The sequence below is a fragment of the Rattus norvegicus genome, chromosome 18, assembly GCF_036323735.1.
Source record: "Rattus norvegicus strain BN/NHsdMcwi chromosome 18, GRCr8, whole genome shotgun sequence".
NCBI classification, from domain to species: Eukaryota; Metazoa; Chordata; class Mammalia; order Rodentia; family Muridae; genus Rattus; species Rattus norvegicus.
In genome coordinates this window covers 42,166,632-42,186,746 of record NC_086036.1, presented here as the reverse complement: position 1 = coordinate 42,186,746, position 20,115 = coordinate 42,166,632, and the positions used below count along the sequence as shown (strand labels likewise).

Below are 20,115 nucleotides of genomic sequence, written 5' to 3'. Positions count from 1 at the left end.
TCCATTATATCTTAGCTCTAGCTGAGGCCCTAGTGGCTGAGAGGAGTCAGCTAGAATTAGGAGCCCCCTAAAAACCCCAAGTTAATATAAAATATAAAAGATGATGATGTCCCTCTTTCCGATTGAACAAAGAAGAGCTTTGAAGACATTGATTTTGTTGCTTAGAATAAGTAGGGTTAGGTCACATCTGAAAAAGTCCATCTGCTACATCAGCCTGCATGGTAGATAGAAAGAGCATCATGAGGGATGATGACATAGAGAGTATGGGAAGGAGGTGGATTAGATAATTAGCAGTTAGAACCACCTTGTTGTGGCTAGTTTGGGTGTCGACATACCAAGGAAGAAGGATCCTCTGTGAAAGAACTGCCTCCATCATGTTGACCTGAGGACACGGCTCTGGGGGAATTTTCTTGATTGCTAACTGATGGAGGAAGGTCTAGCCCACTATGGGCAGCACCACTCCTAGACTGGTGCACCTGGGTAGTATGATAAAAGCAAAGAGAGCAAACCACAAAGAGCAAGCCAGTAAGAAGTGTTCCTCTACGGCTTCCACTTTGGTTCCTCCCTTCAGTGCCTGGCCTGACTTCCCTCAGTGATCTTCGAGTTTTAAGATAAAATAAACCCTTTCCTCCCCTAGTTGTTTTGGTCATGGGTCTTATCATAGCAAAAGAAAGCAAACTTGGATATGCCCATATAGATAATTGGTGGGGAGAGAAGCTCCAACAGAGCCTATGGAGTGCACAAGGTCAGGCAATGGAAAAGAAAATGCCCCTTTCAGTTCAGTTACTCCAGGAAGAAAACATGCTACGCAGAAACCAACTAAATGGTTCCTGGCATCCTGTCCAACATGGCGGTAATGCAGGCTATGCCAAGCAGATATGTTGGTTTCTGTTCACTTCTTCAATTACCATATCCTAGATCTGCAGAATTTAGCAACAGCCCCATGACCAGCATAAATAGGTAGAAAGGGACAAGTATGAGAAAGGGAGGACACAGCAACCATTTTTTCTTCTATATAGTCCACGCCCAAATTAGGAGGAGAGAGAACAATAAATTTTTAATTGAACTCCAGATTGTTAATTATCACAATAGACAAACTATTTTAACTACTTAAAAGATACATTTTATAACTTGTCATCTACATGAGATTTTCCTGGGCTTTGTCTAGTAGGTGGGAGAAATGGTTCACAATGTGAAAAAACAATTATAATCCTGTACTCCACTATCTCAGGTCTTGCCCTATGCCAGTTTCAAACACTTCCTGGATATAATGTTCTAGTGATGGTGATGGTGATGGTGATGGTGATGGTGATGGTGATGGTGATGGTGATGGTGATGGTGATGGTGATGGTGATGGTGATGGTGATGATGCACTCTGGTGTAGGTGGGATATGGTCCATTCCCCAATCCAGCCATGTCACTGAGTTGCCTGTCCCTGGTTATAGAGCTGAGAAGGTTCTGGGGGCGGGTAGGGGAAGAGGGGCTTCTGCTTCTCTCCCATCTCTGGAACTTTAGCTGGTGTCTAGGAACAACACTTTCAGACCTGCTTGATTGCTTCTAGACTGCTCATTTAAGTCAGGCATTGCACTTTGATGAAAAGAGCTCATTTCCCTTCGTTTATCAGTTAAGAAGCCCAGAGATGTTAAGATGTTTGCTAAGAAAAGTGTTCTTTAATTGCAAATAAGAAAAACAAAGGCAGAGCAGATGAGATCTCTCAGATGGTAAAGGTACCTGCAGTCAAGCCTGTTGACCTGACGTCCCTAGGACCCACATGGTGAGAGGAAAGAACCTACTCCCAGAAATTATCCTCTCACCTACACAACCATTAAATACATAAATAAATGTAATTTTAAAAAGCTAAAGGCAGAAACAAAAGAAAGGCAGAGTAAAGGAGGGAGAAGAAAAATCAGAGAAGGGGGAAAACTTATTAAATACTCTATTTGAAAATACCAGGCAGAGCTGGAGAGATGGCTCAGTGGTTAAGCGCACTGACTGCTCTTTCAGAGATCCTGAGTTCAGATCCCAGTAACCACATGGTGGCTCACAACCATCTGTAATAAGATCTGTTGCCCTCTTCTGGTGTGTCTGAAGACAGCTACAGCGTACTTATATATAATAAGTCTTTTTTAAAAATACCAGGCATCTTCTAGGGTATAGCTTGCCTCCTTATGTTGGGCTTTACCATTTATTATCCTTTGTAGTGCTGGATTTGTAGAAAGATATTGTGTAAATTTGGTTTTGTCATGGAATATCTTGGTTTCTCCATCAATGTTAATTGAGAGTTTTGCTGGATATAGTAACCTGGGCTGGCATTTGTGTTCTCTTAGGGTCTGTATGACATCAGTCCAGGATCTTCTGGCCTTCATAGTTTCTGGCGAGAAGTCTGGTGTGATTCTGATAGGTCTCCCTTTATATGTTACTTGACCTTTTTCCCTTACTGCTTTTAATATTCTTTCTTTATTTTGTGCGTTTGGTGTTTTGACTATTATGTGACGGGAGGTGTTTCTTTTCTGGTCCAATCTATTTGGAGTTCTGTAGGCTTCTTGTATGTCTATGGGTATCTCTTTTTTTAGGTTAGGGAAGTTTTCTTCTATGATTTTGTTGAAGATATTTACTGGTCCTTTGAGCTGGGAGTCTTCACTCTCTTCTATACCTATTATCCTTAGGTTTGATCTTCTCATTGAGTCCTGGATTTCCTGTATGTTTTGGACCAGTAGCTTTTTCTGCTTTACATTATCTTTGACAGTTGAGTCAAGGATTTCTATGGAATCTTCTGCTCCTAATTGTCTTGGCAACAAAACAAAGAGAATGAAAGCACACAAACATAACCTCACATCCAAATATGAATATAACGGGAAGCAATAATCACTATTCCTTAATATCTCTCAATATCAATGGCCTCAACTCCCCAATAAAAAGACATAGATTAACAAACTGGATACGCAACGAGGACCCTGCATTCTGCTGCCTACAGGAAACACACCTCAGACACAAAGACAGACACTACCTCAGAGTGAAAGGCTGGAAAACAACTTTTCAAGCAAATGGTCAGAAGAAGCAAGCTGGAGTAGCCATTCTAATATCAAATAAAATCAATTTCCAACTAAAAGTCATCAAAAAAGATAAGGAAGGACACTTCATATTCATCAAAGGAAAAATCCACCAAGATGAACTCTCAATCCTAAATATCTATGCCCCAAATACAAGGGCACCTACATACGTAAAAGAAACCTTACTAAAGCTCAAAACACACATTGCACCTCACAATAATAGTGGGAGATTTCAACACCCCACTCTCATCAATGGACAGATCATGGAAACAGAAATTAAACAGTGATGTCGACAGACTAAGAGAAGTCATGAGCCAAATGGACTTAACGGATATTTATAGAACATTCTATCCTAAAGCAAAAGGCTTTCTCAGCTCCTCATGGTACTTTCTCCAAAATTGACCATATAATTGGTCAAAAAACGGGCCTCAACAGGTACAGAAAGATAGAAATAATCCCATGCGTGCTATCGGACCACCACGGCCTAAAACTGGTCTTCAATAACAATAAGGGAAGAATGCCCACATATACGTGGAAATTGAACAATGCTCTACTCAATGATAACCTGGTCAAGGAAGAAATAAAGAAAGAAATTAAAAACTTTTTAGAATTTAATGAAAATGAAGATACAACATACCCAAACTTATGGGACACAATGAAAGCTGTGCTAAGAGGAAAACTCATAGCGCTGAGTGCCTGCAGAAAGAAACAGGAAAGAGCATATGTCAGCAGCTTGACAGCACACCTAAAAGCTCTAGAACAAAAAGAAACATATACACCCAGGAGGAGTAGAAGGCAGGAAATAATCAAACTCAGAGCTGAAATCAACCAAGTAGAAACAAAAAGGACCATAGAAAGAATCAACAGAACCAAAAGTTGGTTCTTTGAGAAAATCAACAAGATAGATAAACCCTTAGCCAGACTAACGAGAGGACACAGAGAGTGCGTCCAAATTAACAAAATCAGAAATGAAAAGGGAGACATAACTACAGATTCAGAGGAAATTCAAAAAATCATCAGATCTTACTATAAAAACCTATATTCAACAAAACTTGAAAATCTTCAGGAAATGGACAATTTCCTAGACAGATACCAGGTATCGAAGTTAAATCAGGAACAGATAAACCAGTTAAACAACCCCATAACTCCTAAGGAAATAGAAGCAGTCATTAAAGGTCTCCCAACCAAAAAGAGCCCAGGTCCAGACGGGTTTAGTGCAGAATTCTATCAAACCTTCATAGAAGACCTCATACCAATATTATCCAAACTATTCCACAAAATTGAAACAGATGGAGCACTACCGAATTCCTTCTACGAAGCCACAATTACTCTTATACCTAAACCACACAAAGACACAACAAAGAAAGAGAACTTCAGACCAATTTCCCTTATGAATATCGACGCAAAAATACTCAATAAAATTCTGGCAAACCGAATTCAAGAGCACATCAAAACAATCATCCACCATGATCAAGTAGGCTTCATCCCAGGCATGCAGGGATGGTTTAATATACGGAAAACCATCAACGTGATCCATTATATAAACAAACTGAAAGAACAGAACCACATGATCATTTCATTAGATGCTGAGAAAGCATTTGACAAAATTCAACACCCCTTCATGATAAAAGTCCTGGAAAGAATAGGAATTCAAGGCCCATACCTAAACATAGTAAAAGCCATATACAGCAAACCAGTTGCTAACATTAAACTAAATGGAGAGAAACTTGAAGCAATCCCACTAAAATCAGGGACTAGACAAGGCTGCCCACTCTCTCCCTACTTATTCAATATAGTTCTTGAAGTTCTAGCCAGAGCAATCAGACAACAAAAGGAGATCAAGGGGATACAGATCGGAAAAGAAGAGGTCAAAATATCACTATTTGCAGATGACATGATAGTATATTTAAGTGATCCCAAAAGTTCCACCAGTGAACTACTAAAGCTGATAAACAACTTCAGCAAAGTGGCTGGGTATAAAATTAACTCAAATAAATCAGTTGCCTTCCTCTATATAAAAGAGAAACAAGCCGAGAGAGAAATTAGGGAAACGACACCCTTCATAATAGACCCAAATAATATAAAGTACCTCGGTGTGACTTTAACCAAGCAAGTAAAAGATCTGTACAATAAGAACTTCAAGACACTGAGGAAAGAAATTGAAGAAGACCTCAGAAGATGGAAAGATCTCCCATGCTCATGGATTGGCAGGATTAATATAGTAAAAATGGCCATTTTACCAAAAGCAATCTACAGATTCAATGCAATCCCCATCAAAATACCAATCCATTTCTTCAAAGAGTTAGACAGAACAATTTGCAAATTCATCTGGAATAACAAAAAACCCAGGATAGCTAAAGCTATCCTCAACAATAAAAGGACTTCAGGGGGAATCACTATCCCTGAACTCAGAGCAATACAGAGTATTACAGAGCAATAGTGATAAAAACTGCATGGTATTGGTACAGAGACAGACAGATAGACCAATGGAATAGAATTGAAGACCCAGAAATGAACCCACACACCTATGGTCACTTGATTTTTGACAAAGGAGCCAAAACCATCCAATGGAAAAAAGATAGCATTTTCAGCAAATGGTGCTGGTTCAACTGGAGGGCAACATGTAGAAGAATACAGATCGATCCATGCTTATCACCCTGTACAAAGCTTAAGTCCAAGTGGATCAAGGACCTCCACATCAAACCAGACACACTCAAACTAATAGAAGAAAAACTAGGGAAGCATCTGGAACACATGGGCACTGGAAAAAATTTCCTGAACAAAACACCAAGGGCTTATGCTCTAAGATCAAGAATCGACAAATGGGATCTCATAAAACTGCAAAGCTTCTGTAAGGCAAAGGACACTGTGGTTAGGACAAAACGGCAACCAACAGATTGGGAAAAGATCTTTACCAATCCTACAACTGATAGAGGGCTTATACCCAAAATATACAAAGAACTCAAGAAGTTAGACCGCAGGGAAACAAATAACCCTATTAAAAAATGGGGTTCAGAGCTAAACAAAGAATTCACAGCTGAGGAATGCCGAATGGCTGAGAAACACCTAAAGAAATGTTCAACATCTTTAGTCATAAGGGAAATGCAAATCAAAACAACCCTGAGATTTCACCTCACACCAGTGAGAATGGCTAAGATCAAAAACTCAGGTGACAGCAGATGCTGGCGAGGATGTGGAGAAAGAGGAACACTCCTCCATTGTTGGTGGGATTGCAGACTGGTAAAACCATTCTGGAAATCAGTCTGGAGGTTCCTCAGAAAATTGGACATTGAACTGCCTGAGGATCCAGCTATACCTCTCTTGGGCATATACCCAAAAGATGCCTCAACATATAAAAGAGACACGTGCTCCACTATGTTCATCGCAGCCTTATTTATAATAGCCAGAAGCTGGAAAGAACCCAGATGCCCTTCAACAGAGGAATGGATACAGAAAATGTGGTACATCTACACAATGGAATATTACTCAGCTATCAAAAACAACGGCTTTGTGAAATTCGTAGGCAAATGGTTGGAACTGGAAAATATCATCCTGAGTGAGCTAACCCAATCACAGAAAGACATACATGGTATGCACTCATTGATAAGTGGCTATTAGCCCAAATGCTTGAATTACCCTAGATCCCTAGAACAAACGAAACTCAAGACGGATGATCAAAATGTGAATGCTTCACTCCTTCTTTAAATGAGGAAAAAGAATACCCTTGGCAGGGAAGGGAGAGGCAAAGATTGAAACAGAGACTGAAGGAACACCCATTCAGAGCCTGCCCCACAGGTGGCCCATACATATACAGCCACCCAATTGGACAAGATGGATGAAGCAAAGAAGTGCAGACTGACAGGAGCCGGATGTAGATCGCTCCTGAGAGACACAGCCAGAATACAGCAAATACAGAGGCGAATGCCAGCAGCAAACCACTGAACTGAGAATAGGTCCCCCGTTGAAGGAATCAGAGAAAGAACTGGAAGAGCTTGAAGGGGCTCGAGACCCCAAAAGTACAACAATGTCAAGCAACCAGAGCTTCCAGGGACTAAGCCACTACCCAAAGACTATACATGGACTGACCCTGGACTCTGACCCCATAGGTAGCAATGAATATCCTAGTAAGAGCACCAGTGGAAGGGGAAGCTCTGGGTCCTGCTAAGACTGAACCCCCAGTGAACTAGACTATAGGGGGAGGGCGGCAATGGGGGGAGGGTTGGGAGGGGAACACCCATAAGGAAGGGGAGGGGGGAGGGGGATGTTTGCCCGGAAACCGGGAAAGGGAATAACACTTGAAATATATATAAGAAATACTCAAATTAATAAAAAAAAAAAAGGGAATTAAAAAAAATACCAGGCATTAGTCTTTGTCTATACAAGAGCATCTCCATGTCCAATTCATGTTGTCCTCAATATATCTTTCTCTGGCCTTAGCAATGCATTTTCTTTCTGTATGTTAACATGAATGACCTCGAGGAGGTCTGACTTTATGAGCTATCAGTTGGCTAGCTTCGCCATGCATTGGATTTCATTGTTCTGGTTGAAACACAATGCCCAGTGTACACTTAATGCGTGTAACTTTCAGTCTCCGTAGGGCTAAAGAGAACAGATCAACTCTAGGGAAAAGCTGCTGTTACTTGACAAAAGGGACCCAGGCAACGGACAGGTACAAACAGCAAATGTCTACCCTGGGCATCCAGCCAGTAAAATAGAAATGCTAATACAATTTACACCTTTTGATTCCTAAACCCAAGGTCTGTGTAGACACAATATAATTCCTTTGATGTATCCCTCTTTCAAACATCATATTAATTAGTATTAATATGGTGAAATTAGGGTTCAAGCATGAATTTATGCTGCTCTCCTGGGTAAATTATTGGCTTAAAATAAACCCATGTAAACAATATCATTTTCTGTTCTTGACAGCAAATGAAACCATCAGCCTTGTTTTATTAGTATTGGTCAAGAAAATCATTTGTGCCCTAATTTGTTCTGACACTAGAGAAGGCTCTAATTTGATAAATGCCTGATTCAGGATTACAAAGTGTCTCTCCTTTCACACCAGTGAAGTAACATTTACAGTAAACCGCCAATAGAGACAAATGTTTTCTTCAGTGCTCTCTGGAGTTCTGTCAACCTATCAAAATTAATTCCAAGAGTACAAAGAGCCTAATATGACTTGTGGAAGTGACATAGTTGTTAATTTGTCTGACAAGAGATCAAAAGCATAAACAGAATGATTAATGTGATGTTTGGGGGTTTTCCTTCTTTTGTTTTCTTGTACAAGAAAAAGAAACCTTTTATGCTCCCAAAAAAGAATAGCTAGACTTTTAAAACTCTAGATCCCTGCTGCTCATAACTTTGAACTGTCTATAGAATGAGAGTTGACATTTAGAAGTGGCCCACCTGAAGTCCCATCCCAAGATACTTGGAAAGCAAAAACTGTGTCAGTCAGAGGCATGGGTACTCTGCTATAGAACAGGGCTCCCAGGCTTCTTGACATGGGCTTTGTTGAGTTTACCTCGGACTAGAGTCCAGAGCGTGTTCGGCATTGCCTAAATTGAGGTAAGACAAGTGGGCATCTGGAGGGCCTGGGGGAGAGAGTCTGAATTAGACACAGGTGAAGGCTCTTTGTGTCGTTGAGAGCACAGGGATTCACAGATGTAATTTTAAAGAGATTTTCAGTTAAATCTTTGTATCACACAAACTTCCTGAAAAAGATGGGTTCCTATAACTACCAGTGAGAAGGTTTGCATAGTGTGCGGTTTCCACAGAGTTGCTAGTCTAATAACAGAACTAGACTGCATCCAATTTTATCTTTTAGCAGCTCTTTTAGACTTCTGGCCTATGGCCAAGCATTGAATGAAGGCCTCTTTGAGAGTTAATAAACTTCTACACATCCATGTAGTCATGATCTTTCCATCTATCTAGCAACTTGGACCCGTTGCCCTCATGTCTCATAGAAGAGGATGAAGTCACTCCAAGAGGGATGACCATTACAGAGGAACATAGTTAAGGGGCCAATCTCAACTATGTGATCCTGCTTTCAGGAAACACTACCACCCCAGGTGTGAGTTTCAAAGGGTGTCACAGCCAACAGGGGACAACAGCTGGAAGGATGGGGGTGCCCTGCACAGAAGGAAGGCTTTGTGCTAGCTCAGTGTGGAAACTCTGAGTGAGGGCAGTGAAGGCTTTCAAATGAATGTCCTATCATTTATCTTCTTATCAAAAGGTTTAATCACTTTCCGCTCTCCTGACACTAAGGGATAATGAGCTGATTCTGACCCTACCGATACAATGCACAATAGAAGTAGTTGAGAGACTATTTGGCCTTGGAAATGAATGTTATTATTGTATACTGTTGGTCTTTGTATGCACGCCCAGTTGAAATTTATGTGATAGAATATTATATGTCATCTCAGAGCTTCAAGAAGCCAAACACATTTTGAAATGTGATGGACCTGGGGTTTTTTGGAGAAGAAAGTGAGTCCTTCATGACTTTCCACTTCATCTCTAGAATATAAAATTTCCTCAGAAACAGGGCTTTCATGAACATTTGAGTTACCTTTTTCTGGAAACGGTTTAAAAAAAACAAAACAAAATAAAATAAAATAAAACAAAACAACAGCAACAACAACAACAAAAACTACTCTGCATTCCTTGAGGGCAAAGGGGCAAAGTCTGTATCATATACCTTGATGCCTGGATTAGCACACCACTTGAAACAAAGCACCTTCAGAGGCTGGCAGCCATATTAAGTAACAAAAGCAGCCTGAAACCTGAGCCATTCTGAGAGGTATGCATTGCTCCTTCTTGTTTCCCTGGACTGGCTCTGAAAGGTTGTCTCCAAAAGTGATTCTGGCTTATTCAGCCTTCTGTTTCCGTCCTCTTCCCCAGGTCGAAGACAGGGATCTGGGTCTCTCCAAAGCGTACATTGTTAGTGTATCACATTATTCACAAAACAAGAATTAAAAATATGAACCCTGAGAGGATGAAAATTCTGTTAAGAGTTGCATAGTTTCAAAACTGACAGAGGTCCTTGGAGACAGTTCCCATGCTCCCACATGCCAGCCTACACAAATGCCTGCCGTCCTTTTTTGGAGTCTGTGGTTGATAAATCTATTGTTTACACATTGTATCTTGGTGACTGTTTTGCTAAGATGCTGACACTGGTAAATATCATTTATTATGCCTTAAATGTCTATTAGGGCACTATCTTCTAAAAGATCCCAAAACGAGCAAGATCACACACACAGAGGCCAATGAAACTCAATTCTAAATTGCATTTCTCTGCAAGGGAAGTTGATGTGGTACAATGCCAAAACAAAGCCCAGCTATACTCTCTCATGTCTTGTTAATGTAAGGAGAGGTTCTGCAAAAATATTAAAGCTAATGTTAAGAAAATAAAAAGCTACTTTACAGAAAAAGACAGCACAGTAATCACAGATTTATGTTCTCACAGAACACATCTGACTTTATAGTTATTGATATGGGAAAAATTGTCTTGACTTATGCAAAGTCTTCAGAAAAACCATCCTGGTATAAAATATGATACCATGTCTATGAGGAGATTCCATTTCTCTACTTAGCTATAGAACCCATCCAATCATGGGTCTGGGGGCGGGGAGTTCTGTTTCCCTTTGTCCCCAGAAATCCCACATATTACCTTGCATGCTGAATATGTTCAACTACATGGTAATTTCAATCTCACTATCAAAGGCAATAATCAATAATACCTTTGTGTGTGTGTGTGTGTGTGTGTGTGTGTGTGTGTGTGTGTGTGAGAGAGAGAGAGAGAGAGAGAGAGAGAGAGAGAGAGAGAGAGAGAGAGATCTATTTAGTTTCAGCTGTGCTGGAACTCACTCTGCAGACCTCTGTAGACTAGGCTAGGCTAGCTTGTCAAACTCACAAAGATCCTCCTGTTTCTGCTTCCAGAGTAGAGGATTAAAAGCATGTACAATCATACCCAGCTTAATAATAATCCCCCCCCTTATTTTTTGCAAGGTTTGGTATTGACCAATTGTCCTTGCCTGTTCTAAGCACAAGGTGTTTTACTTGATGATATCTTAGTTCCTCATCTACACAAGAGTATTCTGTTTAGCTTGACAGTTCATGTTTGGAAGAAATTGCTCTTGAAGCACATTCATAATGAGGAAGGGAAGTGTCAAGGAGCAGCCCAGTCCATTCTTATTCCTGGATCAGTTCTTGCCCTGTATATGGAGTCCTTCATGATGTAGGACACATCCTTCCATCTACTTTCTCTCTGCAAGACCTATGGTGGGGCCTTCTTTGAAGTAAAATATGTGACTGCGTCTCAGGAGAGAGGGCAAGGTTGGCCCAGAGTTTCTGTGGGACAGAAACAGGTAGTATAGTATATAAACCTTGAGTGAGGAGGAACCTGTAGAAGATAGGCTAAAAATGAATTATCACAGTTGAATGAAAGGTACCAGATTCAACTGCATACTCTCTACAAACAGCCCCCAGATTCTCACCTGTATTGGCTAAAACAAGGAAAATGGAACTGAACTATATAAAATAGTCACTTAGCTGTAAAATGATTGACTATCGGCAGTATCATAGGGTTTAATCTAAAATTATAGCAGAAGGTGTGAGGCCATCTGAAGTCACCATGGTGAGAGTAAGTGATTCCAAGAGACAGTACAGCTCTGTCCTGAGCCATGGACTAGAGTGGCCTTCAGAATTAGATCCCTCCAGGTAGTAAATGCATGGGATACAGGAGACCATTCCTGTTAGTGCTACCATGTCAGGCAGCATCCTGGCACTATAGTTAGGGTTTCAGATGCATCCCAAGGGCAAGGACAGGGCTCCACATATCAGGACCCAATAACTAATCTCTGAATAAAAGTGGAAGCCTCATCAGATCAGTGAAGGACCAATAAAAACACAACTCTCCATATTGCAGAGTGAGATAACACAGCAGCCCTGGGGGAAGTGGGCACCTGGGAAATCTCTAGGAGGAAGGAATAGGATACAGTGTTTACTAAAATTATTTGGTTTAAAATGTTTTGTTTTCATGGTACATCATATAAAATTGTTGCTTCCCATAATCCTCCTTGGCTGATGAGAGATAAGTTGGGCTGAAACAGTATATACATCTGTGAGCAAGAAATTCGCAGCGTAAACTGATCTTCTATTCTTTAAAAGAAATATTGAAGTACTTTAGGGAAAAATGAGCTGTTTCAAAAGACCTGGGACTTATTTCAGAAACACCAAATACATATAAATAATTGATGTAATATTAATAATAGATTAATTATTCATTGAAATAGGTTCCCTAAAGATATGGCTGAGAAGAGTCTAGATCAGCCCAGTCAGCAACGGATATTTGAGAGTAAAATTGCTTCAAATACATTCATTCAAGCTTTTCAATAATTCAACCTGGTTCTACCATTTTATTTAAAGATTTCAATCTATCCATTTAATTCATTAATTCACTTGAAAATATATTAAAGTTATCATGCTTAGTATCATGGGTCTACAAAGGTGAATCAGATAGGAAAATTTGCCTTTAAGGATATTTCTAGGAGCAGAGGCACTAAACTAGGAAGATTAGACAATGAATATTCTTCAAAGGAGACAATGTTAAGTAGTCTATGAAAGACAGTGTCAGGGGCTCCTAAGGGAAGGTGCTGCTTCTAGTGAGGGCTGAGGAATGACTTCGGAAGAAGAAACAGAGCTAAACTTGCTGAAGGCATCACCTGCCCAGAGAAGAAAGGGCAGAAGGGGACAGTGTCCTATGAAGGGCTCCATAGGTTGTGTTTGACCACTTGAGTAAGAATATTTGCAAAGCCTTGGGGCCAAACTGAGTTTTGGTTTGTGAACAGAATCGAGAATGGGGATTTTTCAGAGATCTTCATACAAGTTCTTAGTGCTCTGTGTAAGCAAAAGAGGAGCCGAGCAGTAGTGGTGCACACCTTTAACCCCAGCAGAGGGAAGACAGAGGCAAGTAGATCTCTGTGTTCAAGGCCAGCCTGATCTATAGAGTGAGTTCTAGGACAGCCAGGGCTACACAAAGGAACCCTATCTTGAAAAACCCCAAACCAAACCAAAACCAAAACCAAACCAAACAAACAGACAAAAGGAAGCATGTGTTTTGAAAATGGTACATCACCAACTCAGCTTTGTCTACCCTGATATTAAAATATTCCACCAACCCACGCCTGAGAGTCGCCAAAGAAATCCTGGCTATACGTGCACAGTGCTTTGTCGGGTGAAGGAGAGTAAAAAGTGACCACTGAGTTCATTCTGGTTTTCCTTTTTTAAAAAGTGCAGAAAGAACATTACTGAGGCTTAAAGCTGTGTTATTTCAGTATAAGGACATTGAGGCATGTCTTATCAATATCACTTTACCTTTATGACTACAGTGACAGACTCTAAAGAGGAGCTATGTGGAAGTAATACATGAACAAGTAAAAAAGGAAAACAACATGGTATAAGGCTATGGATAAATGCTGTTGTCGATGTTCTTTTGGGACAGGCTTTTTCTATGTAGCCCTGGCTGTCCTAGAACTCACTCTGTAGACCAGGCTAGCCTCAAAATTGGAGATGCTCCTGCCTCTGTCAAATGTTGGGATTAAAGGTATGGACCACCATGGCCAGTTGTGCTTTGGATAAATTATAGCATATGTTACCATTATGATTAAATACATATGATATTGAATCATTTAAATTTTCACATCAACACTATGCATTCATTCTAAGACTTTTATTTGTTGACAAACTTGGGCTCAGAATAATCAATAAGGCTTAAAAGAGGAAAAATTGCAAACCAAAGTAGGACCTCAATTATAGTGTACACCCTTTTGACCTTTTCCTTTGAAATCATGTGTGCTGGGAGAGGGAGGCACAGGCTAGGCTGGCTCATTTCATGAGGTCTTTTTGAAATTCAAAGACAAAGGTACGTGTGTGTGTGTGTGTGTGTGTGTGTGTGTGTGTGTGTGTGTGTTGGTTAAGGGTTGGGCGTGGCAAGAGCTCTTCTAGAATCAGATACAGAACACCTTGCTGGGCATTTTTTTCAGTTAACAGGAAGCGCTCAGAGGGTGTGGTGATGGAAGATGAAGAGCTCTGGGCTCTTCGTTTTGCCTGACAATCCTAAGTCTGATCCTAATTATCACGAGAACTGTTCCCCTTCTGTGGGTATCTCTAGTATACAACTTCATAAGTGAAGGCTAGGCCTGCAGAACTACCTTATGGCATCACACGGAGGCCAAGTAAGAACTGATGCTGAAAGCCCTGAGGTGAGGCCACCACCAGCAAATCTTCCAAGAGCTTTGGTTGGCATCCATTCACTTTGTTCTGCCACTAAGAAATGTTCTAAAGACAGAGTGAGGAAGCCTTCCTTTCTTTGTTAGCAACACCTCAAAGTCTGCATGATCAGTCAGTTCAAAGACACCAACTTAGAGGATACAAGGGCCCCTATTATCATAGGCCAAATAACATGAGAGTTACAGGATTTATTTCTTGTTCACAAACCCTGGTTTGTCCCCTGTAGCAGGAACCATATGTTGTGGTTTGTCCTGAAGTTATCTGTATTTTGATGCTAATTCCACTGCCCCAAGGACAGCTGCCTAGTTACATACTCAGGAATCTGGTGACTTCACCAGAACCTTGCCATTGAATTTGTAAAGTACAGGTGAGGGACAGGTACAGGATAGAAGGAGGCCTGTCATTGGAGGAAAAGGAAGGATGGGTGGGAGAGAAGTTTGAAGGAAGAGGAGAGAGAGGAGGAGACAGGAGGGAGAGAGGGTGAGAAGCAGGTGATGTTAATATTCTGCTCTATGTATTTACAGGTTGTTATTAATGTTCCTAGGGATGTGTGGTACTGGGCTTTGTATGTTTAAGTGGGCAATTATATCTTATCAATTGGATCTAAGATTATTGTGTTGTATGTTCTTTTATGTGACAGTTTGAGTGTAGGAAAGTGTGGGGTGACTGGTCTGGGCCACCACGGAGTTGGGATGTATTTCCACCAAGATATCTAGCAGATACCTTGGGACACTGCCGTGCGGACCTAGCGGGGTAAAAGACTTACTTTATTTATTTTTATATTTTTACAACAACACCATATGCCAAGCCCAAGGAACCTAGGCCAAGAATCTTAGGCATCAGAGAAGTGGGACTTACAAAAGAAAAAAAAAACAATAATAAATATTTGATTTGAATTTGTAGTATAAATAAATGAACGTAAATGACAACTCTCCAGGAAGAAGTATCTGCATTTGCTAGGCTTTGGAGCTAGCAAGTAGCTGGGGTTTAGGGTCACTGAAAGCATCAACCAGACATTCTTTTAGGTTTCCAGACAGAAAATAGGCCTTCTTGGCCAGGTATCAGTGGGTGTGTGTGCTTCCTGAAACCCTGTGCATCACTGTGTGCATTGATCATACCCTTAGCATCATTTCCCTACCAGGGATTCTAGGAAATCCCTACATGGAATCCACAGTTACCTTGAGAGGACCATGACCTAAAACTGCTTGTGAACTTGTGCCCAAAGGAAGATAGTTCTGTTTCCCTGAGATGCAGTGCCCTTGGCTCCCACACTGCCACGATCTGCTGTCACCTGCCTCAAACATTGGCCTGAGGGCTCTGTGGCACAACTCTGGAATTGATATTTAGCATTTCAGAAAATTGGCAGCAGTTTCTCCGTGACTCTTTAGAGACCACTTCACCCCACCCTTCTTGGCACTTTTTCATACTTTCTAAGGTTGAAATGAATACTCCTTTTCATTTAGTTTAGATAGCAATGAGATTTCAGCAAGACCTCCTCAGACACAGAACACAAGGAAATTCAGAGGCCCCTTAACATTCAGAGTCCTTCTGAACTGAAGGAGCTTCTTTGCCCCAGGAAAAGAATGTAACAGTTCCACAAGGAGCTGAGTGAGCTACATAATCCTGTTTTAACAGAAAGCATATCCCCTAGAGGTAAACAGGGGCTAGCTATCAGAGAGACCTCAGAGCTGCAGTGTCTTCCCAGCCCTGGGCTGGGTTATGACAGCAGAATCCTAAGAAGTTAGCTGGCAACAGCACACACACACACACACACACACACACACACACACACACACACACACGTGCATGCACACTCGAAAAGGCAGGGAGAGAAGCCAGATTCAGAAACTGGGAAATAGAGGTTCAAAGAAGCCCTCAGAGAGCCTCTCCTCTTGCCTCTCCTCTTGCCTCTCCTGAATAGATGCCCTGAGGGTTTTTGGATGCCAGTAGGGCTCGGTGGAGAGGCAGTGAGGTTTGAAGGCTTCGCTCTACTGAAAGCCCAGATGCCCTGCCAAGCATCCTGCCTGTGCAGCTGTTTCCCTTGGGAGAGAAGAGGAAACCATGACCAATCAGAAAGCCTTAGGTCCACACATTTCTGTGGTGCTCACATGTATAGAAGAGCTCCAGGCACAGGGTCCTCTCTTCTCAGAATGCAGACACCTGTGCTGCTGATCGCACTTCCTGAGCAAGGAAAGGATGCAAAAAAACCTACCTTTCCCTGCCTCATTTCATCTCGCTTTTAAAAACAATTTTTTGAGAATTTTATACAATGAGTATTATATTTACATCATTAGTAACTCTCCATCTTCCCTCCAAGTCCTCCTGTGTTCCTCTTTCTCTCAAGTCTATGACCTCTTCTTTAACTATTATTGTTACATACATACACACACACACACACACACACACACACACCTACACACTCACACACACACACACAGAGGCACACACAAATACATGCACATGTGCTTTGTCTGCTAAGTGTTGCTCATATGTAGATGTGTTTAGGGCTGATCACTTGACATTGAAGATCTAACAGGGGTATCATCCCTAGAGGAGACTGCTGCTTCTTCCCTCAGCAGCTGTTCCCCCAGGGATTGGGACTTTCCAGTTTTCCCCGACATACATGGACAAAGCACACCAAGCCAACATGGTTCCACGTGGAGAGGTTTAATGAGACAAGAAGAGGAGAGGAGAGGAAAGGTTGACCATGAGCACATGGAGGGAAGGTAGGGGATGGGGAGAGAAGGGACAGGGACAGAGGGGAAGAGAGCAGAAAAGTAAAGAACAAAGAGAGGAGTAAGAGGGGGAGGAAGGGGCGAGCAGCCCCCTCTTATAGTATCAGGTCCAGCTGGCTGTTGCCAGGCAACTGTAGGGCAGCGCATATCTGACTGTTCCCAGGTAGCTGAGGGGGTGGAGCTTAGACAGAACACCAACAACATTAGCATGTCAAGTAGTGTTCTCACCCTGCTGATCTTGTTTAGGTCTCCATATTGTTGAGTTTCCTTGGGTATAGTTTCCCTGTCATATATAGAAGATATTGTCTTACATCAGACTTCCTGGTCCTCTGGTTTTTACTATCTTTCTCCAGCCTCTTCCACAATGTTCCTGAGCCTTAGGTACAATGGTGTATAACAGATGTATTAACCAGCCTTGGCTACCCCACACTTAGCTGTTTGCTGCATTCTGACCAGTTGTGGATTTCTGTAGTGGTCTTTATCTACCGCAAAAGAAACTTTCTTTAACAGCCCTGTGTTCTCAGCTCTGTTTTTTGAGGGGTACCACTGGGAACCTTGGCACTAACTTCTATCATCCCTTCCATTGGCAAGTCCTAACAGGTATCAGAAGCCTGGAGCAAGCCAGTGAGACAAAAGTTAGAACAGCCCGACCTCCTCCACCCCCAGAGACAGTATAGCCAATACCACAAGGCTGCTCTTTCAAGAAAGCAGGAAATCTGTGTTTATAGGTGAAATGTTCTGTTTATAAAAAAGTAGTTATGTAGGACAAGCTTGGCCTGGGGCTACTGTCTGCTCCCCTTCCTCTGAGAAGGAAGCTCCCCTGTGGAGGGCTGTACTACACAACCCCAGCCCCTGCCTTCAAGCACACTGCTAATGCACTGGAGTCATACAGAGCACAGCCGGTGCTGTCATGCAGAACAGCTGGTGCTAGGGAGTCCCGAGGCTGAATAAGTTATTTCCTTAAATCCACAAAGCCACAGACACCCTGATCTAAGCAGTAACTTGAATCTTTCCTTTTCTGGTTCGGACCAAATTATCATTTCCTTACCAGCTGTTGTAGAAATGGCCGGTCTTTGCCTCATATGGCCATAATGGAATAGCAGTAGTAGTCCTTAAGCACTAAATGCTCCTCTGAAAACAGTTGATCATAGCAGTTCAGTTATGGCATGGCTAAACGAGGTACCTGTGTTGCTATGAATCCTTGGGACTCCTATGACATAGCACTCTTGCCATATATCTGTGAAGTTCTAGAACTCACTATTCCCTCTAGTCCATTGTCTTGGGAAGCTAAGGAATGAAAATCTTGAGACTGCTCAAAGCCTTACATGATGGCACAAGCCTGTTAGGAAGCACATAGGAAAGCTGAAGCCAGGTGAGTTCAAAGCCAGCCTGAGCTAAATAGTGAGGCCCTATCCCTAAAAAGAAGAAAAGGAAAAGGAGGAGAAGGAAGAGAGAGGATTGCTTAGACAACTTGCTCTTAGGATTCAGGTACAGAGAAGAGGCCTCATCTCTCCCTTTCTACATGGGGCCTCTCTTGGTCCCACAAATTCTGTGCTTTTTTTAAATCCATGTCAATATTAAACTTCTTTCCCATCCCCTCTTCTCTTCCTCCATGTATCCCTTTTCAGGAAATTAGAGGAAAATATAACAGCTATTAAAGTTCTTCCCTGATAATACATAAATATCAGAAAGGTTGTTTTGCTCCCAAGATGACTTTTTGTGAACAGACTGAGCCCAAATCCCCCTTCACCAATACACTCTGGACATCTGATCAAATCCCTGGGCTCTTGTCTCCACATAGTCTTCAGGTCCATGGTATCTGCAACTGGTGAAGCTGTTGTCTGTATCCACCCACATCCATCCAGGTCATCAACAAAGTAGTCGCCCATTTCTACATGATCCTTGCAAGGCATATGTGATTTGGACTGAGCTAGGTCTGATCCCAGGACCCAGGAAGTAGAGGCAGGAGGATCAGAATTTCAAGGCCACCCTTAGTTATATAGTGAGTTTGAGAACAGTCTATGATATGCAAGGGCCTGAAATAACTGAATAAATAAATGTATAAAGGAATGTCTTTTTCAAAAAGAATATTTTTAAAATATCAATAAAAATATCATAGAGGATGACAGTGATGTTAATAATGTTAATAAAATATTAACTATGAGAAGATCCATAATTAATAATTGCCATTGATATCATTGCATATTTCAGCTTTGCTTTTGAGCACAGAAATAACATCCATGACTTTACTTTCTCAACTATTTGATTAGCGAGCAATGAACAACCGTTCACTTCTGCCACAGTCTCTATGTGGAGGTAATTCGATCAAGAGAGCAGGCTTTTAAATTCAGCATCTATTAAATGGATTAATAGAAATACCAGGTCTTAGTAGAGTATAGTAGCTCATTCTTCTAATCACTTGAGAGCAGAGGACTTGAGGACTTGAGAGCAGAGAAGAGTTATCATTAGCTAGAGGTCGACCTGGTCTCCATAGTGAGTGCCAAGGCTATGTGAGAAGATACTGTATCAAAAAAATACAGAACATTAACAACACTGTATTGAGTATTTTAAAACCCATAAGAAAGCAGGCTTTAAGTATTCCCAGAACAAAATGGTGGTCAGCATGTGAATTAATGTATGTTAGCTTGACTTTGCTATCCACGATGATATGATTAACCCATATTTCAAAGTATCCTTTTGTATGCAATAAATATGTACAAGATTTGTTATTTTAGAAATGAAATTCAAAAAATATCACAACAAAAAAGGAAAAAAACTCAACAAAAAAGGTTTGTGTGTCCATGTATGTGTATATATAGAGACAAAGTATAGATACAGATATTTAAACTATGATGGAGACAGCAAATTCTCTTGAGCTTCAAGGAAAGGCAAAAGGAAAGTGATTAGGGGCAGGAAAAATTGGGGAAACTTCTTGGAGAAGGTGATACTTGATCTAGAACTCGGGGAATGAGGACAACCTATTGAATCTTTAGCAGTAGGCACAATTCTGCCCCTAAACTGAGATGGAAAGCAAAGGGAAC

The 20,115-nt window shown here is 41.3% G+C and overlaps 1 long non-coding RNA gene across 1 annotated transcript; it reads right to left on the bottom strand.

Annotated features, from left to right (window-relative positions):
* Positions 1-16,990: 16,990 nt before the first annotated feature.
* On the bottom strand, positions 16,991-19,844 carry LOC134482943 (uncharacterized). The gene is made up of 2 exons (XR_010059697.1): positions 18,123-19,844; positions 16,991-17,357 (listed from the first exon to the last, which is right to left on the bottom strand). It is a non-coding gene; the product is annotated as an uncharacterized LOC134482943 (long non-coding RNA).
* Positions 19,845-20,115: the final 271 nt, after the last annotated feature.